The sequence below is a fragment of the Dendropsophus ebraccatus genome, chromosome 2, assembly GCF_027789765.1.
Source record: "Dendropsophus ebraccatus isolate aDenEbr1 chromosome 2, aDenEbr1.pat, whole genome shotgun sequence".
NCBI classification, from domain to species: Eukaryota; Metazoa; Chordata; class Amphibia; order Anura; family Hylidae; genus Dendropsophus; species Dendropsophus ebraccatus.
Window position 1 is genome coordinate 170,442,502 of NC_091455.1, and position 27,570 is coordinate 170,470,071.

General features: G+C 42.9%; 1 protein-coding gene across 1 annotated transcript in view; it reads left to right on the plus strand.

Annotated features, from left to right (window-relative positions):
- Nucleotides 1-16,422: 16,422 nt before the first annotated feature.
- Nucleotides 16,423-27,570, plus strand: part of RFTN1 (raftlin, lipid raft linker 1) — a 255,636-nt gene continuing 244,488 nt past the window's right edge. The window contains exon 1 of the mRNA XM_069958706.1: nt 16,423-16,805. The gene's annotated coding sequence lies outside the window, so the exon portion shown is untranslated. The remainder of the gene's footprint in view (nt 16,806-27,570) is intronic.

A 27,570-nucleotide genomic window follows, 5' to 3' on the forward strand; every position in this document is an offset into this window, starting at 1 on the left:
CCTTGGCTGGGGAGCTGTAGACAATACACATTTTGTAGTTTTCCTACTTCCTGTCAGTAGGGCAGCATGCAAAACCACACTGAAGCAATTACTATTCGTGATAGCACTATATTAGTAAGTTACTGTATATAGCTTGGAGAATAGTTTTATTTATATATAATTTTCTGATACCATAATACCCCTTAAAGATATAAATGCTGAGCTGTGATTGGTTGCTATAGGCAAAATAAGACAGTTTTTGGTGTCAGGCAGATTTATAAATCTGGGCCTACGTCTTTGTTCAGACTTTGAAAACTGAATGGCCAAAACTTTGAGCAAAGCAGTGACACAAATTGTAAAAAAAACAGCAGGCCCCAGATATCCGCAATGGATCTACATCATCGGATCATAACTTTATGATTCCACCTTATCACATATGATAACCACTCCAGGTTTTCCCCTACAGGACAGGTGTACTCATGTTTGCTATGGAGGGTGATATATTAGCAATACATTGTTAAAAAAAAAAAAAAAAAACATTGCATTAAGACAACTGGATCAAACTTTTTATGTGTTGTTAGGAGACATCAGATGGCTGAATTTTAAGATATATGGCGGGCACAAATCTGGGACTCTGGTAGTGAGATAGTTAACAATTTTTTTAAACAATTATGTCTTGCCAGCTCCAAAGCTGAACTGATGATTCCCATTCACAGATAAGTGGAGCTTTGCAGAATGGGATTTTCTTAAATTGTCTGGTTTTAAAATCTTCCGTTTCTTGATTGCTCAGACTGAACATTGTCTTGTAATTTATATATTTCATCAGAGCACAATTAGGAAACAGACTGCAAATGCTGGGAGCTTCATCTCAGTGAACCATTCCTTTCAGTATAAGCGCTCATGCACACAGCACTGCTATGTGCACCAACCCTTGTGGCGTTTCATACAGTCTGTGGGAGGATTGGTCTAAAGTAAAATTGCTCCCCTCTCACCCACACCAGATTAGTTTAGAGCAGACCCAGGCATCATACAGCCCACAGGCAACATCTGGCCTGTTGACCTACTCTGCCTGGCCCGTGTCCCCTTTCAGCATCCCCAGAGGTTGCGGCCTTGCAGCTTCTAGGGATGTGCTGCCACTGTAATGTTTAGCCTGCTCACTGCAGGGTGAGTGGGCTAAACATAAGAAACAGAATAGAGCAGCAGGGTCTGTCAGTGTTCTGCTGGTCTATTCATTGTCATAGGCTGTGGGCACATAGGCTGTCATAGCCAGGAAGTGATCTCTCCAGCAGGCGAAATGATATGACATCCTCAAGCCTGCTGGAGGATCCCTCCTTAGGTTGAAGCACAACAGAGGGCATTATCACTATGGATGGGGAGCTGTATACAGCAGGGGGCAATATAACTGTGAATGGGGGCCTGTATACAACAGAGAGGAGGGGGGGGCATTATTACTATGGGTGGAGTGCAGTGATGGTCTGCTGTAATAGGATTGTTCGGGCAGCCCTCCCGCTGCTCCCCACTCGCTGTGTTTGAGTGTAATTGCACAGGCAGTAAGCAGGAAAAAGGGGGAAGTGAGCACTCACAGGTCAGCGCTCGCTTCTCCTGTAAAACCGAGCCATGTAATATGGCCTTTAGAAATCTACTGATATAGCTGATATACAGTAGATTGAACTTTAATCAGCTGATGAATTGTACCCCCACTTATTGGATATTGAATGCCTGTCCTAAGGAAAAGCCATGAATATCTACAGAAACCTAGAAGCTACAGAAACCCGTTCAGGCAAGGCTAAATGGCAGCTTTGGGCATGCCACAGGTTGCACAGTCAAAAATCCTCATTTTGCACTGCAGGGATGCATGGGAGCTACTATAGGTGAATAGGGGTCATATCATGGCTTCATCTATGTTAGCTGCCATTCAACATCATCTGATCCCATCTCTATGACTTGGCAGCCAAAGTCGGCATGTAGCCCTGGCATCAACAGCTCCTTACTTCACTTTTTTCACTTAAAATATACAGAAAAAAGAACCATGAACTGCAATAACCTAAAATTCTCCTTGAATTCTCCTGACAAATATCTAAACCTAATGGGCATCATTGATGCTCATCACTTCTTCCATATGAAACAATTCACAGCCGCCTCCTAGTCTGCTCACTAGCCATGACCAGCACACCACCACCTCTCGTGTCGCACGCCACGGCTTTTAATCAGTTTCCTGGCAGACGTGGGTTTGTACACATTAAACCTCTCCAGTCACAGAAAAGCAAGAAAACCTCTGGTTTCCTGTCCCACTGAGCACAAATGAATGTGTTTCCTCTCAGACACATTGAGAGCATGTCCAAATCTGCTCACTACAAGACAACTGCTGAAACAATACCCTCACCTCCCACCACTAATCCACAGGATACTTTAACTATTTCTAGGTCAGCAATATCTGGTAATACTTCTTTTCTATATGCAAATGCAGAAAATGTCATGCTTATTAAAATGGGGACTATAATAGGGATGGAGGTCTCTGCTGAATAATACATTCTCATATCGTATGTGTTACAATTCCATTTTAATGCACATGGCAAAACCTTTATTTGCGCCTTGCAGTCGTGTCTGGGGTACGGTAATGGTATACACTTATGCCCCGGCATTACTACCCTGCTTATATTTACCCTAGGGTCTCATTTGCACTAGTATGTATGTCCCATGTGCCTCCCAATCCTATTTTAATAGTCTTATATAAGGTCTCATTCAGGCATCTGTGTGTCAGCCATATTGTAGCAGCCGTATTACAGATCTATACTAGCACAGTAGTTGATTACATGATATACATGCTGTATGTTACATACAAGGACATGCTGTACTTCTGTATTATACACCTTTTCATATAGGTTCATGTGAGCACTGAGGTAAGATGGTTGCAAACATTTCTTTAACTGAAAATCTTTTCCATACAGCTAAATAGCATTATTTCTGTAGCATGTTCCTGGTTCTAATGTATTGGACAGTCTCAGATATTTGAAAGGGGGCTGCCCTAATGAGATAACAGAACCATTTTGATTAAATAACTTAGTTTTCTTCACAAAAGTGGCATGACACATTTATGTTGTTGCAGGGTATACTTAGTCAGGGGCAGGACTACTGCCATATCAGTCATAGCAGCTGCTAAAGGGCCTGTAGCATCAGGAAGTCTGGCTGTCCACTAGGCCTGTTTTGGCCAGGGTCAGGGCTGGACTGCCAATCTGGCAATTCAGGCAAATGCCAGATGGGACAGTGTGCTAAGAGGGCCAGTCCATGAACAGCTTGACGGATGGCTTTTTCCAAGCACAGCACCCTCCCTGAACTTCACAACATAGTAAGTCATTGGATAAACAAAGCAGTATTGTTCAGACTGCACCATTCAGGAGAGGAGCCAGTCGTCTGATTCCTATCCTGTATCTAGCTAAATCCATATCCTTCTACCAGTTCTCAGCTGGCTCCACCTCCTTATGGTTGCTGCAGGTCTGACCTTGGAGGAAAAGCAGACCTCTTATCAGTACTGGTCCAGGCAGGGGTGACAATCGGAAGAGCAATTTAGTTGAAAACCCAAGGGCTTAAAGTGACACTTTTTGCATTCGGACTTCATTGATGTAAAGGGTAAATTTAGCAGTTTTTATACCTTATATTACATCATACGTCATGGTGCTTGTTGAAGTAAAAAGTAAAAAAATCTTTTATTATCTGCAGATTGTGCTAAGTGGGCGGGGCTTCACAGCATCTGTGCCACTTAGCCCTGTCCACAGCATCACTGTATGCCCTGCCCCTCTATGACGTCATTGGCACATAGGCCCCGCCCCCTACTCGACCATTGGAACAGACTGGCCTAAAGGTCTAGGCTCCACCCCCTCTAGGTCGGCCCATACAATGGGCATCGAGGGGGCCGGCCTATGTGCCGATGATGTCACTGTGTACGGTGGCACTGTGGGCAGGGCTAAGTGGCGAAGTTGCTGTGAAGCTCTGCCTACTTAGCACAATCTGCATGTGATAAAAGATCACTTTTTTACTTGAACAAGCAAATGGATGATGCTTAGCAGGAAGGCAGAAAGAGTTTAGTGGTGGACAGGAATCTTAGGTGCAGGGGTCCTGCCAGCTCCTGATTGCCAATTACAAGGTTTATCAGTAAACTACAACAAAAGCAGGTAACAATAGCAGTGTGTGTGATATATCTATTGTCAATAGTATAAGTACATGGTATTTTAAATATTTAAATATTTCTAGACTACCAGCCCTTTCTTCCAGGTGCCTTGCTTAGTCTGGCCTCTCCCCACTGACCTGTCTGGCACGGGTGACCCCGCCAGGAGTACTACTCCCACCAGCTTAGCTCATTGGATCATTAAGGCACGCAAGCTCCCTCACCACGTCAAGGTGAAGGCACCATGAGGGAGCCCCTCCACCCTAACCCGATTACCCATGCCAAACCATAATTTACCTTTCCTTTGTTAAAACCTACTTAGAACTTCTTAAAACTGTGAGCTGGAGCCCTTCCTGTCACCCTTACCAGCCAGGTCTGCTCCAGTCTCTAACGCGAACCCTCCCGTCGTCCTCCAAGCCTGCCTTCGCTCTTCCCAGCCAAGGCCCCCCCCAGCCCCCTAATGCTGACCCTCCCTCCACCCTTCCTAGCCCAGGCCAGCCCCAGCCCCCTAATGCGGACCCTCCCGTTGCCCTTCCTAGCCTCGGCCCACCCCAGCCCCCTTAATGCAGACCCTCCATTCGCCTTTCCCAGCCCAGGCCCGCCTCAGCCCCCAAATGCGAACCCTCCCTTCGCCCCTTCCCAGCCCAGACCTGCCCCAGCCACCTAACGCAGTCCCTCCTGTCCCTCTTCCCAGCTCAGGCCCACCTAAACCCATCTGTTGCCTTTTCCAGCTCAGGACTGCCCAAGCCCCCTAACGCAGACCCTTTCATTGCCCTTCCCAGCCCAGGCCTGCTCCAGCCTTCTAACACAGACCCTTCCAGCGCCCTTCCCAGCCCAGGCCCACCCCAGACCCTAACACAGACGCTCCCTTTACCCTTCCCAACCCTGGTCCGGCCAAGCCCCCTATTGTGGACCCTCACTGCGCCTTTCCCAGTCCAGGCCCACCTCAGCCCCCTAACACGGACTCTCCTGTTGCCCTTCCTAGCCCAGGCCCACCCCAGCCCCCTAATGTGGACACTCCCTTCCAAGCCCAGGCCCGCCCAAGCCCACTAATGCGGACCCTCCATTTGTCTTTCCCAGCCCAGGCCCGCCTCAGCCCCCAAATGCGAACCCTCTCTTCTCCGTTCTCAGCCCAGGCCCGGACCAGCCACTTAACGTGGACCCTCCCGTCGCCCTTCCCAGCCCAGGCCTGCCCAAACTCCGTAATGTGGACCCTCCTGTTGCCCTTCCCAGCTCAGGACTGCCCAAGCCCCCTAACGCGGACCCTTTTATTGCCTTTTCCAGCCCAGGCCTGCTCCAGCCCCCTAACACGGACCTTTTGCCCTTCACAACCCTGCCCCGCACAAGCCCCCTAATGCAGACCCTCCTGCCCCCTTCCCAGCCTGTGCCCCTGCCTCCTAACACGGACCTTCCCAGCGCCGTTATGGGCACATACAGGGATTATGGGGGGGGGATTTTTCGCAGCCTTAAAGTAGGAATGTCCTTTTATGCCCATAGCAACCAATCACAGCTCAGCTTTCAGTTTACTAGAGCTCTTGCATATTTGACAGCAGAGATATGATTGGTTGCTATGGCAACAGAGGACGTTCCTACTGTAAGACTGCTTGATAAATCTCCCTCTATACTTTGTAATATACAGTCAGTATAGAGCAGCACAATCTGTCACTGAGGAGGCTGCAGACAACCCCATATTACTCTATGGGTCAGATTAGAGACACATGTGTGATGGGAATTCATTACTAATGTCTGCTGTGTCCTGTACAGATCAGTCTTATAAATGTTCGCTAGTTACATGACCCCCTAACATGACCAGTCTCCCTGAATATGTCCCCCTTCTCTGTCCTGTGTGCGGTGTGTACTAGTAATACTTACCAGTAGATGTTCTGGGATGTACTGGGATGCTCTGCCGTCCATCAGGCGTCTGTATTAGAAAAATGGGCATAAAAATTGCACCTCAGAAACCAGAAACAAGACGCCTCAAGACTTGTTTACAGCTCCAGTGATGGTGGCAGTTGGTCACCAGCCAGTTCATCATAACACTCTGTGACTGGACAATTAGTTGTTTTTTTTTCTTTTTTCTTTTTACTGAAATAGCTTTATTAACAACCAGTTGTTTTTATCATCCATACAATGTACTGTGCAGCAGCTCCAGCTAAGAAGCAGCACACCATAATTTTTTTGAAATGCACAACAATTTAAGGCTGGGTTCACAATAAGTTTCTGCAAAAACTGATGGAAAAACAGATGCTAAAATAAGGTCAGCTACATTTTTGTTTTTTCATCCATTTTTTAAAAAAATCAGTCAATGGAAAAACGGATCAAAATGGATGCACACAAATGCATCTGTTTTTTCCATCTGTTTTTTTGCAAAAAAAACGATTGTAAAAACATAGTGTGAACCAAGCCTAACACAGGTACCTCTACACCATAGGTGGAACTACCGCTGTAGCAGCCTTATCGGCTGCTACGTGGCCTCCTGGGTACTGCAAATGGTGTCTTAACCATCCGGATCAAGCCCTTTAACTGCGAGGACTCCTGATGAGCGCTTATAGTTAAATGTGGGGCTGGGTTGACAGGGTCAGGAGCTATTGGCTCCTGACCCTGCCAATCACTCTTGTGTCCGGAGGCAGCATTCTGCCTCCAGTCACAAGAGCCTGCTCCCTCCCCCAGTGCTCCTGCGCAGTAGTGACATCACTCATGCACTCACAGCAGGGAGAAAAAGAGATGCTGGACACTGCATCTAGGTGAGTAGTTTTTTTGTTTGTTTGTTTGTTTTTTTTTAGCTTGGGGGTGCCTGCATGGGGAAGGAAGTGGGGGAGGATACCTTTACTGGGAGAGAAGATTGCCTATGGGAAAGAAGGGGATGGTAAACTGCAGGGGGATGGATGCATGAAGGAAGGGGTTAACCACAGGAGATGCTTACAATGGAACCATGGGAGGAACTACTAGGTGAGATAACTATCGGAGGGACAGGGGTGGACTACCAGGAGAAACAACTGTATGAAGGGAGAAGACCAACTACAAGGGGAGATGGCTAGAGAAGGAGGCTAACTACCAGGGGAGATGACTACATAAAGGGGCGTAACAACCAAGGGATGATTACCTCCCGTGGGCTGCCTAAATGTGTTATACAACATACTGGTGGGCATTCTACTGGGGAGGGGAATGCCTATCTATCAGGGACAATACCTATAGGAGAAATAGCTACATGGGGAGGTTTAGCTACTATACGCAGCGGGGGTCTGACTACTATATACTTGCACAGAGGGGTCTAACTACTATATGGGGACACAAGGGTCTAACTACTATATGTATGGGGGACACACAGAAGGGTGTAACTACTATATGGGGCACACAAGGGTCTAACTACTATATGATTGGGGGGGACACAGAAGGGTCTGACTACTATATGGGGCACACAAGGGTCTAACTACTATATGATTGGGGGGCACAGAAGGGTCTGACTACTATATGGGGACACAATGGTCTACTATATGTATGGGGGCACAGAAGGGTCTGACTACTATATGGGGACACAACTGTCTAACTACTATAGGTATGGGGGAGGCACAGAAGGGTTTGACTATCATATGGGGACACAACGGTATAACTACTATATGGATACAGAGGGAACTTACTACTGTAAAAGGGAACAGATGGAGCAAATAGATGAGAGGATGAAGGTGCATGATTGAGGAGTCTAAAATATTTGTCTAGCAGATCCTACAGGGACGACTTGTAACTGAGAGAAGTCCTCATGATGGCTCAGGCCGGATGGAGAAGAAAAGGAAAAGTAAGTAACTCCTACTGGAGAAAAAGCCTCCAGTGATTCACTCAAAGAAGACAAGCTGGAGGTGTCAGTAATATGGAAAACGATTTAGCTTTGCTAGATAAGTGGTCCAAACAGTGGAAATTGAAGTTCAACGTTTCCAAATGTAAAATAATGCACTTGGGGAGGAGGAATCCTCTATCCGAGTATCACATCGGCAGTACTGTATTGGAAAAGACTTCAGAAGAGAAGGATTTAGGGGTAGTGATATCGGACAGCCTTAAAATGAGTCACCAGTGCAACCAGGCGGTGGGGAAAGCTAATCGTATGCTGGGGTGTATAGCTAGAGGCATAACCAGTAGGAAGAGGGAGATTGTGATCCCGTTGTATAGAGCTCTGGTGAGGCCACATCTGGTATACTGTGTCCAGTTCTGGAGACCTCACCTAAAATAGGACATTGATAAAATAGAGCGGGTCCAAAGACGGGCTACAAAAATGGTGGAGGGTGTGAGGCATAAACCATATCAGGAAAGACTTAAGGATTTGAATCTGTATAGTCTGGAGGAAAGAAGGGAAAGGGGGGACATGATTGAAACCTTTAAGTATGTTAAAGGACTAAATAAGGTTCAGGAGGGGAGTGTTTTTAGTAAAAAACTGAGCTCAAGAACAAGAGGACACAGTGAGAGGTTAGTTGGGGGAAAGATCAGAAGCAATGTGAGAAAATATTATTTTACTGAAAGAGTAGTAGATACCTGGAACAAACTTCCAGCAGAGGTGGTTGGTAAATCTACAATAACAGAATTTAAACACACCTGGGATAGACATACATCTATCCTAAGATAATAAGAAAGAAAATACTAAAAGGGCAGACTAGATGGACCCAGTGGTCGTTTTCTGCCGACAATCTTCTATGTTTCTAAGCTCATCAGTCTATTTTATCAGAAACATAGAAGGTTTAGTAGGTAAGGTTTGTCTGTTTGCTGATGACACAAACACGTACAACAGGGTTTGTATTCCTGGAGGTGTCAGTAATATGGAAAATTACTTAGCTTTACTGAATAACTGGTCAAAACAATGGAAACTGCAGTTCAATACTTCAAATGTAAAATAATGCACTTGGGGAGGAGGAATCCTCTATTCAGGTATCATATTGCCAGTTCTGTATTAGCAAAGACTTCAGAAAAGAAGGATTTAGGGGTAGTGATTTCTGACAGTCTTAGCATAAGTCATCAGTTCAACCAGGTGGTTGGAAAACTAATAGCATTCTGGTCTGTATATATAGTTAGAGGTATAACCAGTACAAAGAGGGAGACTGTGATCCCACTATATAGAGCTCTAGGTAAACCACATGTGGAATACTGTGTCCAGTAGAGTGCTCACCTAAAAAGATATTGTTAAAATAGAGTGGATCCAAATACGGGCTACAAAAATGGTGGACAAAAAAAATTTGAATCTACTGGTGTCAGAAAGTTACACAGACTTGTAAAATACTTCTGTTTAAAATACTCAATTCTTCCAGTACTTATCAGCTGCTGTATGTCCTACAGGAAGTGGTGTATTCTGTCAAGTCTGGCACAATGCTCTCTACCGACACGGTGAGTTTTATCAAATCCCTACGGACCAAGCTGGCAGCAGAGAGCACTGAGATTAGAAAACTTACAAATTTGTATAACATCAGTTCATTTTCTAAAACTATTTTCTCTGTTTCTATGCTATAGTTGGCTGTACATTCCCGCCTACAGAAAGATATACAGCCAATTAACAACAATTTAACATGCTCAAAAGATGTGACCAGCTGAGGTGTATCGGCTATTCGTTACTCCCAGGGATGTGACATTGCAGGCCCATTCAGCCAATCGGGGTGCAGTGGTTTCCCATTGCAGCCTTCATCACATGACCAATCTCTACCAGCAAACTCCCAAATTTCCAGTTTCTTTCAAAATCACCCTCTGCCCGCTCTCCAGCTTATCCTCAGGCGTCACTGTGCAGACCCTATCTGACACTGTATGGACCCCTAACTAAAGCTGGCCATACATTTTAGATAGCTGAGTTCAGCCAACAATGACCTCTTCCAGTCCCTCTTCCAGTGCATGTATTCTAAATGGAGAGGCTTTTCTCCTAAAGAACAATAGGATGAAATGTGTTGAAGTCCAGCAAGCCTGACTTTTGTCCCCTGACATCTGCCGTGGGGTCTAGAGACCCCATAAACAGTAGATGGTCATTAACATCTAAACATCAACAGGCTTGGTCAACTATAATGTAATGTATAAAGCATAAGAGAGGGCTGTCTAACAATGATAAATCTACAAAAGAAGGCTGTGTCTATTAATTTAGTCATGATTTATACCTAATCCTTAATAAATTAAAGTGACAGGCACATGGGAACAGAGCCATTATGATTCTTAATCACATGGCCTCCATAAATGAAGATCCATATCCAGAATATGTTCTCATCATCTTCTGTCTTTAGGGAGAATCTTCCCGTATGCTATTGTAGTAGAACAGAAAGCCATGTCCCTGTCAGACTACATTGCTGTACATTTCTACATGTAGTTTGTTTTTTGGCCCCAGAATGCAACAGCCAAATGAAATGCAATACCCTCAAGATGTTCTTTGGTTTTGCCTCTTTTAATGCATTTGGAGTTTTGTAAACCAAAGCAGGCTATGTATTTTTTTTTTTTTTCAAAAAACATTTGTGTTTTTCCTCTACTGACTTTAATGTGCAGGCAAAAATGCCAGGAAAAATGTCACGTCTGTATGCATAGTGGTCTTTTCCAGGAATTGTTTTACAGTAATTCTTCAACAAAAAACTAGAAATCACACGATAAAGAATCAAATCAAACACTTAGGCTGCATTCACACGTTCAGTGTTTTTCCCGGTCCGTGATTGTGGTCCGGCAGCTACCTCCGTGATCCATGCAAAACAGTCAGTTTTTCATCCGTTTTTGCATCCGTTTTGCATCCGTGTCCGTTTTTCTCACGGATCTGTGTTAAAGCATTTTAAATTACATTGATTACATCACATCCGTGTTTTTCACGGATGAACACGGATGTCACATCCGTGTACATTCGTGAAAAACACGAATCTCATCGATTTCTATGGGGAATCCTTTCCGTGCATCCGTTCCGAGTAATGACGTCCTATTTTTTAACGGAACGGATCACGGATCCGTGAAATCACGGAACATCTGAATAGCAACTTCCTGGAGCGTGTGAATGCAGCCTTACATAAAAATGAGAAAATGCCAGAAAAAAAAACACCAAAAACCTAAAAAGCTAGGGGGGAGATTTATCAAATTGGTGTAAACTAGAATTGTCATAGTTGCCCCTAGAAACCAATCAGATTCCACCTTTAATTTTTCAAAGAATCTGTGAAGAATCAAAGGTGGAATCTGATTGGTTGGTTAGGGGCAACTATGACAATTCCACTTTACACCAGTTTGATAAATCTCCACCATTGTGTTTTTTGTGGCGTTTTTTTAACCCAAATAAACTCGGTACAAAATTTGTGTCTAAGGGAAACCTTAAGGAAAGCTAAATGACTGCCACCCCTATCTGTAATCTGCTGCTGGGTTTAGATCCCATATTGCCAGTCTGACCTGTTATTGACATCCTCCAGCTTTTAGTGGCGATTCTCATAATAAACATATATCAGACATGAGTTGCTTCATACTATTTTTCTATTCATTCTAAGCCAATTCCAGGCTATTAAAACAAAAACATCCCCCAAAAATTCCTGAGTGATTTGTAATAGTGTATTATCCTATCCGCGACCACGCCTTGCATTTCTTGCATCTATATTAGAGGGCACTTATCCATTGCATGACCTTGATGTGAGCTCCTCTATATGGGATGATTAATATGTATGCTGCACAAGACTTTCCCAGGGTGATCCCTATTTTTGACATTGCAAATCTGTAACCTGATATGTGTTTTTCCAGATTTCTGACTCCCAATGGAGTTGGTGGGAATAGATTTACTGCACATGGCAATAAAAGGGATGCTGGCCGAGGAATTTATTGACTGAGCACAAGCGTCATAGCATGTCCTGTTTAAGAACCCCACGACATACAAACTAATATACATTTCCTAATGAACATTTCTCCCAAGAAAAAAATGAGTTTTTGCTTTCAATGCGGTAACACATAACAAACCATATAATAATGTAGGTCACGCATGTAATTTCTAATCGACATGCGATAAAATTCTAATTTTGCCTCCACTTTCTTCTGCAGCTAATTTGTGTCATCTATAATTAAAATGTTACTGTTTTTAGAATCATTAATTAGTGGCTAAAATATGAAGCTGCATTCATTACTGTGATTAAATCAGAATTGTTCTTAAAATTAACAGAATTAACCAAAAGCGAATGAGAAAAAATAGATATTTTGTTGGCATTGAAAGTTACATTGCCTCCGGAACGTAGTCCATGAAGATTACCTTTGATAACTCACATAAAGGATGGTATTACACAATCGTGTTTTGTGTCCATATTACATCTGTTTTTTACAGACTGTAATACAGAAGTAATGGTAATCTATGGGGCTAGTCATGCCTATTAATGTCTATAGAGAGGGATTTAACGATGGATCCATCTGTATATGGTCAGTACTGCATCCATTTTTCATCAGGATTTTCATTTCAATCAACTTTTGTCATTTAAAGGGAAATTACCAGCAGGTTAGAAGCATCCAAGCCAGCTGATATGTCCCTATAGCGCACAGGGTGCTGAGGATGAAGGTTATTCTCTTATGTTGATTCTCAGCACCATTTTTGGTATATTTGTAGTTTATTGCATATGCTAATTAGTAATTTTGGTGCACAGGAGGCAGGACTACCACCCACATTACACCGATCCATCCTAGTTGGCCCACCCCTTCTAATGTATATTAGATGATTATAGAGGTAGCTCCGACCTCAGTGCACCAGAACGCCTTATTATTATATGAAATAAAACACAAATATCCCGAATGTGGCACTGAGGATTAAGGTATGAAAATGACCTTCATCCTCAATGCACCGTGCGCTATAGGGACATATCAGCAGGTTAGATGTTTCTTAATTACTGGTAGTTTGTCCTTAACACGGCCAACTGAAAAGTTAAAATCGGACAGGGTCTCAGTAGTGACCCCCCCCCCCTTCCAAATCATCAAAATAATCATAGCCAAGTAAAGCATGCTGCTTTACTTTATAGCTCGCTGACCAGAAGACTGGCTCTATTATAAGTCTATGGAGAGTAAAGCGTTCTGCCGCACGCCTTATTCAGCTATAACTAGAAATTGGTCAGGGTCCCAGCACAGGAACCCCGACCATTTTAAAATTTTGACATTTCTATGTGACATATCAAAAGTTAATTTCAAATAATTAGCACTTTATTCAATTTCCTGTACAGATATGCAAAGACCAAATGTGCAGGATCTGAACACTTAGGCCTTATTGCAAAGTGGGATCAAAATAAAAGACCCACACTTATTTGTAGTATCACTGTGATACCAAAATGACCTGAACAAAAAAAAGTATTGTTACTGAAACCACTTAAAACACTTAAAAAAACGATATTAGATTTTTTTTCAATTCTCCAATTCTGATTGACTCATAGACATTCTATGAATTAGTGATGATTAGTAATTAAAGGGGAATTCCACTCAAACATAACTTTTCATAGGTTGCTGTCCATGGTGAGACTAACAATTCATTCCATACTTGGTATTATCTATTTAGTCTCCTTCCCCTAGTTCTGAGCTGCTGCTTTCTGCTCAAGACACAAAAACTGTGCGAGCTTTTCTCTCCATCTCCACCTCCTCCTCCCTCCCTTCCCAGACAGCTGAAGTCCCTATTTGCAACTTTGTATCAACTTTGTAAAGCTGGGAGGGATAATCAACAGTTCAACAGCCACATGACCTAATATTAACCCTCCCAGCATTACAAAGAAGCTATAAACTTAAGGCACTATTACATGGAATGATTCGGCCGATATCATCCCGTGTAATAGAAGGCAACCATCAGCCGACATGAACCATGTTGGCTGATCGTTGCAGTCGTTTGTCTTTCAACATGTTAAAAGACAAATGACTCCTATAGCAACGATCTCCGGCCGTCGTTCTGTGAAATAGGGATCACCCCAGAAGCCGCCCCTGCAGCTCCCCGCGCTCCCCCCCCCCCTGGACGCACCCGCTCGCTGTTGGCGCATGTAATAGCGGCGGCAGCGGGCAGGGAGCAAGAAGCAAACGAGCGCTGACAGCACTCGTTTGCTCCTCCAGTCGCCCGGTGAAATACAGCCTTTACACATAAAGGCAGTGAGGGACTTGTTTACATCAGCCGTCTCAGAAGGAAGGGGGAGAGGGAGAGAAACGCTCACTCACAATTTTTTGTGTCTTCAGTAGAAAGCAGCAGCAGCTTAGACCTGGAAGAAGGAGACTGAATATATCAGTGCTTCTTAATTCCAATCCTCATGGCCCACCAACAGGTCGTGTTTTGAGGATATCCTATACCAAGAACATCTGTTTTATTACCTGATGCATGCAGAATAATTATAATTATATCAATTGTGAAATACTAAGGGATTCTTTAAAGCATAACCTGTTGGTGGGCCATGAGGACTGGAAATGAGGAGCCCCAGAATAGATAATAACAGGTATGGAAGGAATTGTTAGTCTCACCATGGGGAGCAATATATCAAAGTTTTGTTTTAGTGGAATACCCCTTTAAGGATTACTGTATTCAGAGTGCCATATCCTGGAATACAGAATATTGCAATGTATTGTACCATATTGTACTAGTGTTCTAGGGCAGTGTTTCTCACAATTGTCCAGCAAATCTGGCATAGTTGTCTCCTGGCGTGCAGGAAGATAAAAATTTACAGTACAAGCGAAGCGCCTTGCTAGGCTTCGTCATTGGCTTGTCAGCCGGCTGCCTTTCAACTATGTGCCGCTCAATACTGCTCCGATCCAGTTTCCCAGGACTGGATCCAGCTTTTTCAGGCACCTGGAGCTGGTTGCCATTGAGTTTAGGAAGCCAGCTGACAAGCCGATAGCTGAGCCTAGTGAAGCGGTTTGCTAGTACTGTAAATTTGCTCATTTCTAGATAGGACATTAGATGCTTGTTGCATTCAGCATTCCTTTCTGGTAGGGCTCAGGGTAAGTGTACAGGCTCTTAGTTAAAAAAAAGAAAGAAAAATTTGTAAAAACTCTAAAACATCAAAGCTTTACTGTAATTTAATTTAAAGTGGTTGTCCGATGAAAATTGTTAATTTATCATTCTACCAGGACTATGGGAACCATAACAGAGCGGTATACTTACCCATCCCACCCCACTGCATCTGTCATTTCCTGTCCACATGGCATGTCAGCAGAAGTTTTGGAGAATAGCTAGTGGCCAGTAGCGGATCATAATAGGCCCATTTCGGGCGGTAGCCTCGGGCCCTGAGCTCCTGGGGGGGCCCATGGTCACCCAAAAAGACTGATACTTTCAGTGGTGTAATGTCTCCTTGCTACAGTTCTGCCATTGCTTTTCTACAGCAATTTTGCACAATTCAGGGCATCATGACATTATCTATCTTGTACTATGAACACCATGCTATTGGTGCCTCAGTTACAGTGGGGTGGGGGGGGCCCAGCCTTGGTGAACAGCCCGGGGCCTAGGGTAAAGTTAATCCGCCCCAGATATTGGCATACGCAGCCTGGGATCCAGCAGCTGTGGTGGAGATGGACAGGTAAGTATACATCTCTGGTATGTTCCCCATAGCCTTGGCAGCATGATTTTTTTTTTTTACTTCTACATTATAACCAGGTGAAGTGTGGTGAAGCATGTTTACCACTACGGTTGACTGCACAACTGTTTGTAGGAGGCTGCACAACTGTTTGTAGGAGGCAGGTTGCATTATATCAGTCTATATAGAGCCCTTATATGTTCTGCAATGTATCCCTGACTGATCAATATAACTGATTTTATATCTCAATGAAATGTGGAAAGTTTTTCTTTTAAATGACAGTAATGCTGTAATGTGATTTACATAATCTAAAAAAGAACCTCGCCCCCCCTCCCAAAAAAAAAACAAAAAAAACCAATGACATTTTTATGTTTTCTCCCCCGATTCTACGTTTCAGTAAGTTATATGGTAGAAGAAATGATACTAGCAAAGAAGACAAAACCTTATACTCCTATAACCATGTACAATATAAAAGGTAAGGCTTTTGGAAAATGAAGATATACAATAAAATCCCTGTCTGTATTTGGATTTATATAAGAAAGTTTCCTTCCTCTCACAGCAAACAGACATCTTAAAAATTGTGGGAATCCAAAGGATATCCAAAAAGTTGCAGAAGTTTTCCTTGTGCTTAGGCTAAACTGTGTGTTCCATGGAGTGAGGAATCCCTCATTGCAGTGAGTCCCCTCTAGCTGGCAATAGAGTGTGGTGAGTGAGAGGTGCGGCAGTGCAGAGGGAGGGGGCGCCAGAGAGTGACAGATGAGGATTTCCTGTAGGAGAGGGGAGGCTGCAGCCTGTGGGGATTGTGCTCAGCACCGGGCTGCTCCTTCATGCTGCCTGCCCCTTCATGCCGCCTGCTCTCAGCTGCTACAACTTGGCTCAGCTCGGCTCTCCATTGGTGCGGGGCTCAGGGCGGCTCTGCCAGTCTCTGGAGTGGGCACAGCCCGGGCAGCGGAGGATGTGGTTCAGCTGAACATATCTTGTTCCTGAGTTCAGCGCTGAAGGAAGTGTAAAGAGCAGCGGCGGCGGAGACAGCTAGAGCCGGTCCCCGGAGAGCTCCGTGCCCCCCGTCACCACACACAGCCCGGGCACCCAGCGGAGCCCCTAAACTTTCCTGCCATCCCCCCCTGCTATGTGACTGCGCCTGCCGGCGGCGGAGAGACAGCGACCTGCGCGGAGACGGCACTCAGGTACGGAGGGGATCCCGCCGGTCACAGCAGTGCGCTCTCCTCATCACTATAGGAGTTGGCTGGAAGATAGTGGGTAACTTGGGGGTCCACCTTCCACATGACTGCTGGGGGGGGGGGGGGGGGTATGAGCTCCGACTTTACCTGAATGGTCACAGTTTATTATGGGGGGTCCCTTTATTTTACATGGGGGTCATTCACATTATAAGAGAGCTATGGGGTCAGATATTGGTGTATGGGGTCACTATGATCTCAGACTATAGGGGCTATACTAGGACTTCATTTTAGATGGAGTGTCCCTAAGTTTTGACCCTCTATGGGGGGGGTCACTATAAATTCTGAGTATTCTTGTATGGTGGATTCACTAGTAACTTTGATGTCATCTTATATTGTGCTTCACTATGTGTAGCTTTTTTTGCATTGGGATCACCATGGTATCTAAGGCAGCACTATATCTAAAAGCAACTTACTTGAGAGCCTCCTGTAGAGGCCAGTGCTGCAGGGGAGGTTACTGTATTGTTCCTCTATTATTGGGACATAGATTTGGTCTGATGAGTTGTGATCTTGAGTTCCATTGAAACTACAGCTAGTAACCTTGTATCCCTTTCAGTATAGACATGCACACTGTAGTTTATCATTGCTCTCCTAGTACATCCTAAGCGATCCCCAACCAGCGTCTCTCCAGCTGTTGCAAAACTACAACCCCCAGCATGCCCTGACACTGTCTTCTGCTGTCAGAGCATACTGGGAAATTTTATTTTGGGACGACTGGAGAGCATCACATTATAGACCATTTCAGTACTGATGGTTACTGGTTGATAGGTGCACAGCTGGGATATCCTTGCAGCGCTCCGAGCAGCTGGGGACAGATTCTTAATTAACAAGTCTCCTTAGCGCAGTTACTGCTGTGTTCCCTTCAGTGCAGTCACACATCCCGGGGAGAGGGGGGATGCCAGCACCTCTCACATCACTATTCATAGTATTGATGGATGGGAATGAGTTATGTTTCTGACATTATTTGTGGTGGGGGCTGCAATAAGGAGACATCTGAGGAAGCAGGTAGTGTGATGCGGAGCATGGCGGCGGGGGGCACATATTACAGCGACAGGAAAGAATTTATTGGATTTTTTAATAAAAGTAAGAGATGTATAGATTAATAATTCACGCATCAGTTATGTCACTTTCATAGACTGTACATTAGCACTGGGATTTCTAGCTGGTGTGTCAGAAGGCACTCATGCAGGAATTACAGATGGGTGCGGAAGCTGCTAAAATGAGAAGACATTGGGGTGCTGATATAGCAAAGGCTTTTTAAGTTGGGGATATAATATATATGGTATATATCTTGAAAAGCATTTTTCCCCTGTCAGTGCATCATTGGACAAATATATATATATATATATATATATATATATATATATATATTAGTTTGAGCTAAGTCCACCATTAACATGCATTCTTGACCGACCATGGATGGGGTGAGAGGAATAAGGTAGTGCCAGACCAATCTGGTACTGGTTAATGTCCCCCAGGGACTAAGGACCAGGCGTGGTAAAATCTCATCCTACTTTTGATATAGAGTCACCCATATATGATAGACTGTTGGATGATCTTCTGTGTAATTGGCATAATCTGAAGGCTACATTAACATCATGTTTGGTGTTAAAGTTGTAACAGAAATCCTAATGGATCCTAATGGAGTGCAGCGTATGTCTTCCCCCAGGAATTATTGTTCCTCTGACTTCAGTGGTAAAAATAATGGAACCTCAAATTATTTTTATTGCATAGAATAGTGTTGCAGAATCCTGCCTATCGAAAAAAAAAAAAAAGGAAATCTGATGGAACTGATGCTGACTGGTGGCATTTGCCATAAAAAAAATTCCTTTGAGAATAGTGTTTATTGTACAAAATAAAATAAAATAAAAAATCTCCAAACAAAGTATAGAGAAAAGATGGCAACTGAATAAGGTTGCCTCTGGATGCACTACTGATATACTGTTCTTCTCCTTTGCTGCACATTGTTTTTTGGGTGGTTTTTGATGGTGTTTGTGAAACTTCTTATCTGGCTGATAAATGATTCAGACGGTCACCTGCAGATAGCTACTAATAGCCACATTTATTTGTCCATCATATTTTATAGCTGTCTTCACCTAGGCCGTATCCTCCAATGAAATGAGTACAGTTTTATATGGCTACCCCCCGTTTGTATGTGTGCAGTCACGTGTGTATTTATAATTTATTTTTTCCCCCAGAAAACAACAATTTATCCACTATGTGAAAACTGATGACCTATCTTCCAGATGGCAATCAATAATAAATATGGTTTTGGTTACTGGAAACTCCACCAATCAGCTGTTTTGAAGGGGATGTGGTGCTGCTGCCAGTGCTGTGGCCTCTGTAGTGGTTACCTGTGCCCTTCCTTGTATTTCCGCACTATATGTAGTGGTGGTGTAAGAAACATTGTCCAACTCAAATGAATGCAGTTGCTTGTACCACCTCTACAGTGCCATAATGCAAGGAGGATGAGTGCAGGTACACATTGAACAGACTCTGGTTTTTGCACAAGCATTGTGGCTTGTGCTGATCCATTGCATGTTCCCTTTACATATCAGGTCCAGACTGGAGACCATAAAAAACATTGGAAAACCATAGAAAACCCCTCAGCTTTATATATTTTTATTGTTGATTTATTTTGGTTTTTTTTTTTCTTCCCTACTGAAGTAAGGAAAAAAAAATCTACAATAAATCTGCATATATGTCACATAAAATATCACGCTGCAAGTTATGATTTTTTTCTGCATTGTGCGGATGAGATTAGTTAAAATCCCATTCTCTTTGCTAGTTCCACAGTACACTGCAGGTTGTCTTAAAATCCTGGAAAATCCCGCCAATAAAAATGCCATGGAGCCAGTAGTCAGCTGGAAGTCAATTGAAGTTTATGATCTGCCTTACACACATGGCATTTTTTTTGTGTTGGATTTCTCGCTCCTCTTTGGCATTTTTGGGGCTCTTTGGCAATTATTCCAAAATGCAGCATGCTAAGGGTGTGCCGTTTTATGGGAAAACTGTAGTGTCTTTTTCTTCCATAGGGCTCTTGCACATTACGGAAATCCCGCAGAAAGCTCTGGCAGTTTCCGTTGCTCGCCCCCTTGCGCTTCGCTTGACATTCTGCCGGTCCCATAGGCTCCATTGTATGGTCTGCCGGATTCCATCGTCCTGCCCAAAGAAGTGACATGTCAATTCTTTGGGTGGACGGTGAAATCCATCTGACCATAGAATTGAGTCTATAGGAAGGCGAGATGTTTAAGTGGGAGCACGCACAGAATCCTTTGGAGCTTATGCACGCAATTTCCGTAGTGTACAAAGGCCCATAGACTTCAATGGGATGGTTCTGGTTGTCTTAAAAGCACCATTGCTGCGTGTATGGCATTTTCTTTCTGCCAATTTTTTCACCTTTTGTGGTCCAGCACCTAGGTCATATGATGTGAACGCTAGACAAAATGCCAGAAATGCATTTGGTGGGGTTTTTTTGCCTGAAAAAAGTCAAAAAGTCTGTGGGCACCCTTAAAACCCAGACAGAAAAACTTCAAGCTCACCTGCTCCATGTGAATATATCCTACAGGTTTTTTCCTTTTACTTTTTTTCTTTCTGTCTTTCATGTACTACATAAGAACATCTGCTTACAACCATCTAGAAAATCTTAAACTCATTCAGGAGCTGCTCATACATTCATGCAGTAACAACAATCCACTTCATCTGAGTGATGGAGGAACGTTGCTGATAGAGGCCAAAAATAGACCGACAGAACCTAATAATATTACCTGTATTTATGAGGGGAAGTCAGAAATGAAGGTTTTCCGCTATTCGCTACTTTATATAATCACGTTACCTTGAATTGATTACTGATAGAAACACAAATCTCATCTATTTTTAACATAATCTTCTTGTCTGTCAAAGCACTTATCTAAGCGGTAGACCCTGGAATCAAATCCCTGCTGACAAAAACATTTATCCTGCACGTGAAGCCATTTTTGGACTATTTTTTTTTTTTTTTTTTTTTATGCTGTCATCAGATTGAAAGCATACGTCTGGGAGCAGTTTCTTCAGCCTCGGATGTAAATAAGACAGTGTGGAGTTAGGGCTGTAGCTAGGATGCTTAGTGTTTCTCAGTCCTAAGTGTCATAAAGAGAGAGTGGCTGGTCTTTGTCATGGAAAAGCAGAACAGTCTGAAGAATTTACGCTTCTTCACCAATCACATCCTAAACCTCAGTTGAGAATTTTTTTTTGCAGAGAGACAGGATAAATGGTTACTCCAGTATCTTTGGAATGAGGCTATCTTTGTCAGTGCTAAGACTTTGAATCAAGTAGAAACATTTATGCTCAACTACTCCATTTAGTGGGGTATTCTGATCACTGGTGGTCTCAGAGGTTTATTCGCCACTTATACAGCAGGTATGATCTATCTATAAATATCCGTGTTCATACACCACTAATAGCTTCTGGCCAGCAGCTATCTGTCTCAATCCACCAGGGCATATATACACTCCCTGAGAACAAAAGGATCAAGCATCTAAAATTCAACACACCCAATTCTGTCCCCAACATCATCTGTCAAGGGAGAGTTGCAGGAGGGCAGAGCTGCGAGTATGTAGTACTGGGATCTGCCAGGACCTTGACTCGTAGCGGATTTCGGCTGCGAGTCTGTACGTGTGAACAGACCCTAAGAGTATAACCAGGAGGTGTTGCATGAGTAATTCAAGGAGGTGTTGTAATGCCAGTAGCTTTGTGTCCCCTGACAGCTCTTATGTAGTCCTACAGCACATGCTGATCTACAATATTGCCTCTTCTCATCCAAAAGTCTTTTAAATATAGTGACCCAAGACTCGTTATCCATATATGCTCCCCCTGCTGTGCCAGCTCCATTTTCATGGTGTTTTCAGGTGTACCAGACACCCTCCCCTCTGCCAAATAGGAGGCCCCTGAAAAAATGCTTGAGTCTCCCATTGACTTTAATGGGATTCGTTACTCAAATCGAACACTCGAGAATCGGAAAATACTCAACTTCTTTCTATTAATTTTAGTAGTCTTACATCTCTGCAAATTACTGATCAGATTTTTACTTTGGTCCATACAACAAGGTCTCCATTTCTAATTCAGCTGTATCAACATGTCAGCTTAGTTATATAGTGGACTTGTGGCCTCTTGTGACACTTCTGTTGTAGTAAATACATGTACTCCTTTTAAAATTATTCTGGAACGTCTTTTCTCATAGCTCTGTGTTGTGCCATTTATTCTTATAAAAACTGTAAATTGCCAACTAGGTGTTACCAGTCCCTACCCAGTTGGCTATTTAGGTATACATTTCTAGTAAGAATAAAAGAGCAATGGTACAACATTGACCTATGGTGACTTTGATAGCTTCCCCATAGTGAGTTCTGTAATGGGGAACACGTGTAACTAAAACAGATAGGTCAGGAGATGCCACGGGTCTTCTGTAAGATGTTTTTGCAATTTACTGGTGATCTATCAAACTGCTTGACTTCACAATTCTATCCATCTGTATGAACCTCATCCATGATGAAACCTAGGAAACCTAAATTTACTTCTCTAAAGTCAATGTATAAAACGCTGACTTTTCTAACACTGTGTAATGGATGACGTGTTCTGATCCTATACAACCCTTTACGGTTTTATGCTCATGCAAGGGAGAGGTTGTCTTTGTCACTTGTATCCTGGTGAGGGCACCTAGCTAATTTTAGTTGTGCAACCCAACCACAGGCATGCTGCACGACCGGAATCAGATCTGAATGTTGATTGTGGCATCTCTTCCTAAGAATAAAAGTCAATGACAGATATTGTATGGCCATCTCACATAAAAATATATGATAAGTGTTACATCAGTGGAGGTCTGGCCATTAGAATAAGAGACCCTTATTTTCCACCATGAAGGCAAGGTAAGGAAGAATGTATGAGCTTGCGCCTATGACAACTGAATTTGCTCACTAAAGAACAGGGCCGTATTTACCACTAGGCACCCGTGGTCCGGTGCCTAGGGCAGCACCTTGCAGGGGGGCAGCACCAGGGAGCAGGGGGAAGGAAACAATTTTTTTTTTGTTTTTAGTTTCTTAGTCTCCCATCTCCCATTCAGACTTGCCAGTAAATCTGGTGTCTTTTCAAGGGGGGGGGGGGGGGGGGGGACACCTGGAGCTATCAGTTACCAATCCTGTGGTAAAAATTTTTTATTTTGTAAGCAGTTAAAAACCATAAAAAACACGATTCAGACAATGTTTCTACATGTGTAGAAATGCATGTGGCCGAAACCAGGTTCCCATTTCTTCATGATGATAACTGGTGCGTGAACATGGGGCGCCTTCAGGTTTAGTGCCTAGGGCAGCAGCAGCTATTAATACAGCCCTGCTGTAGAAAGGCTTTGAGGGCTTGTTAGTGAAGCGATTGGTAATAAATGTGTTTGCCTGGTAGAGACCTTTGGCCTGTTCACATTCACATTTTCGGGTCAGGCCAGGTAATTTGTTGAACAGGGCTAATATCAAACGGCAATGCTACTATCAAGACTACTAATGAGATCCCACTGATGGTGTGTGCTAATATACACCCATGTTAGTGGTGCTCTATCATACACTATGGTCCACAGGAAGAACTTGCTTTTCACATATGGAAGATGAGGCACTCACCAATTTGTGAATTTCAAACCGCAGACAGTTTATTCAATAATAACAAGTCACTTGTTGCATCCTCATTACCTGCTATAGTTTAATAAACTGCGATTTGAAATTCATGCAATGAGTGCCATATATGTGGACGGCTAATCTGAAACGGCGCCCACTTACCCTAGTTTATATAATTCTGAACATTAATACTGTTCCTGAACGAGAAACACTATATACAGAAAGTTATTGGTGATACTACTATATAATGCTGCCACACCATGTCCTCTGTCTTTACCACTACAGACTATATAAATGATTACAGTGCAGTTACATCGAGTGATTCACAGGGGAAGTCTTCTCTGGAGACCTACCTACTTCTCCCCAACCTAGGTAGATAGGTCACTCCAATAGGTAGAAAGGCCTCAGTTTGGTAGTTGTGTCCTGTAGAAGATAATCCCATCAGGTAGGTGGTCCCTATAGATAATATCCCAATTAGGTAGGTGGTCCCTGTAGACAATATCCCTTATTAAGTAGTCCAAGACAAAAAAATATGAAATACTTGCAGTCCATCAGCTTCTTTTCTTTCTTTCACGCTTTGATTATGGATTTGTGACACATATGCAGCCTACGAATCTGATTGAGCATAGCTTAGTACATGCATACTGTTAAAAGTAATTCTTTGCTGCCGTGTGCACCCCTAATCCAGAATCTGGTCACCCCTAGACAGGTGGCATAAACAGCCCTGTTGTAGCCTATTGCTATGTTGTGAGCACTAGTATATATTTTAAGGGATAGAAAAGCATACATATCCATGGTTTTCTATCCTGAAATAAAATGTATTTTACCATAAAGCAGACCAAATGTGGCAGCCACAGGTAGGCTAGGTTTGGTCTATTGACGACTATGGCTATGGTGTGGGGCAACACTGCGAGACTGTACTCAAACAGATTATAAACTGAATTATAATACAAGTTCTTCTTCTGGATAATACTGAGAATGGTGTGTTGGGGATTTTCCAGGGGAAGTTTGTTTTATTTTATGCCTAATACTTGAGTTAACCAGCTTTCTAATCCAGACATTCAGAATATTTATCTAGTTTCCTTTTATGTACTCCCTATAAATTCCTGTGAAATACTTCTAAACAGAAAACTCTCCTCATAGCTCAGTGTCAACCTCATACCATAGTGCATGAACGTGTTCCACCAACCAACGTCTCAATGCATTTATAAGAAAGAATGTTTTATTTGTAAGAATGTCACTTATACCCTCCAGCATTATGGACAGAACTTTACTATAATGTACAATAAACACTGTCAGAAGTGCATGGAAAATGACCCATTTGCTAGACCCTGACAAGCATCAAAAGAGTCAATAAAAAGAATTTCAGGCTGGTTTTATGGTAAGGATTTTACTGAATACTTTAAATATAAAGGATGTTTTCTTCAATGGAGTTTTTCAATTCTGGTAAGGCAAATGCACATAAGAGATGTATGTTAGATATGTTAATAAGCCAGATATTTCCTCTAATAGAAGGTATTTTCCCCTTAGTATATAGCAGTTGGTGTCTGGCTCAATAGGGTTTTTTGATTCCCTCTGGATCTACAGCATGTTATAGGTTGGGCTTGATTGACTTGTCTTTTTTCTATTGGTTATATTGACTATATTGGTTTTGTAACTATGATCTGCAACCGTGTAGAATAATGTTTTGGGTATTGTAGCAGAGGTGATGGATGTCCTCATAACCCTAGGCTAGAACTCATTCTTATAAGATTGTTCTGACACCTGTTACTAAATGCCAACTCCTACTAAATACAATGTAGACACGACCATAAACCATTCGTTCAGCCTCGGCGCAGGACTCCTAAGACACTTCAGAACCTCCCGGGAGGTTCTTATGAGTCCTGCGCCGAGGCTGATTGAATGGTTTATGGTCGTGTCTACATTGTACTTTCTGGCTTTGGCATAGAGATGGATGCCAACCAGGAGCCAGGCTGTGAACCCAACTGGTATCAATCAATGGCCACACCAGTGTTGTGCCTAAAGCTTGCACAGCACTACCAGGCTAGTTTGACTATCTTGCTATTACGGCTAACTACCCACTATTATATACCAGCTACACTATATTAGCGCCCTTCTTTGTCTATGTGTGCTTGTTTTCAAACTCCTAATAAATGGAATCGTCAACCATAGCTGGTAGCATCTCTCACCTGTCTCTCCCCGCACACTTTATTCTAAAGTAGTAGTCCAGAAGTGGAGTTATGGGATACAGGGGTTACGGGGTATTCTCTCTTCCTTCATCTTCTTTATTTTTTTGTCAATGTTTATTTTACCCTTTAGGGGTCCGCAACAACTGTCCAGTGCATGTGTGTGTGTGTGTATATATATATATATATATATATATATATATATATATATATATATATATATATATATAATATTCACCACTGAATAGTATTTTGTAGATGGTAGCTTGGTTTCTGATTGTGGATAACCCTTTCAACTTTACTTATTAATGCCCCTGTTAAATAGGTTTTTATACTAGGATAGGATCCTCCCCTGTGGTCACGTAACACAAGCCTCTGCTCGTTATGAGTGGCATTTCATGTGGAAAGTCTTAAATCCTAATTTCCATTGTTGGCTGAAAAGTTCCCCATTGTATATGAGCATGAAGGTTCTGCATAATAAATATAATGGATGGGGTCTCCGGGGAAGGACTATGAGGAAGGCGCTATTATTAGTAATGAAGTAGGAGATTGCTCATTTGTATTTTTCAGGTATAAACCCCTGGGGAGCATCTTAAGGACAAATTAATTTAGGGCGCTTTTAAAACTTAAACGAAATGTTTCATGTATATGTACATTTTTTCCCCGTAATTATAATCAGAAGCTGATTTATTTATTTATATATATATATATATATATATATATATATATATATATATATTGTAGATTTTTTTGTTATCCTTCCTTTTTTTTCCTGTATGTGATTATGGAGACAGCTGTATTGCCTGAACTACTGTAACAGCAGCCACATACACTATAGGAACCTGTAGTCTGAATAATGGACTCTTGTGGGAGAGTAAAAGAGGCACCCTCTGTCTAGCCAACCATAGGTAGACAGAATCCGTGCAGATAACTTCCAGCAGATTCCACCGCTTGCTCCCCTGGCAGTCCTGTTTTAAATTCTGCCCGCCCATAGGCTCCATTCTATGCTCAAGCAGATTTTACCATCCACCCAAAAAAAATGACATGTCAATTCTTTGGGCAGACAGTGGAACCTGCCTGAGCATACAATGTAGCCTATAGGATGGGTGGAACTTCAAGCGGGAGTGCGCACGGAATCCGCTGGAAGTTATCCGCACGGATTCCATAGTGTGCACATACCCTTCTGTGGAAATATCTTACTTTTGCTCCCACTTTTTGGGACTTGTTTTCATTTTCTCATTGAGATCTCTGGTCTGTAAGTAAGCGCAAGGCATTTCTCTGTAGAAAAACAGATTAATATGACCATAAGAGTATAATTTTATTAAAGTAGTTTTTCTTCAAAAACAATGTAAGAATCCCTGTCGAGGCTCTAAAGGATTTAGTGTACTTTTTAAGCTTGATGTTTTCATCCACGCTTAGCTAATTGGATGGTATCAAAGCTATATATGAGTTGGCAGCAAGCTGTTACTTTTCCAGTGCCCACTTTGCATGCATGAATGTGGCAGTCACCCAAAAATATCCCAGTAATGTGGGATATAGAAATATGTTTATCTATACCATGTATCCCTCCTACTCCATTTCTATAATAAATTTCTTCGTTTTATAGATTTCTAAACCTCCTGCACCCTTGAGTTAGAACATCACTACGGTATGTGTACAGGCGTTAGGCTGATACACATATACACTCAGGGGCGGTCTTGGCATTTTTGGGGCCCCAAGCAAAGTTATGTCTGGCCCCCCCTCAACACGCGCTCCACAACAATAGACCGCTGTGTGCTTCCCCCTGTAGTATATAGACCCCTGTGTGTTCCCCAGTTATATATAGCCCCCCCCGTGTGCTCCACCAGAAGTATATAGACCTCCTGTGTGCTGCCCCAGTTGTATATAGACCCCCTG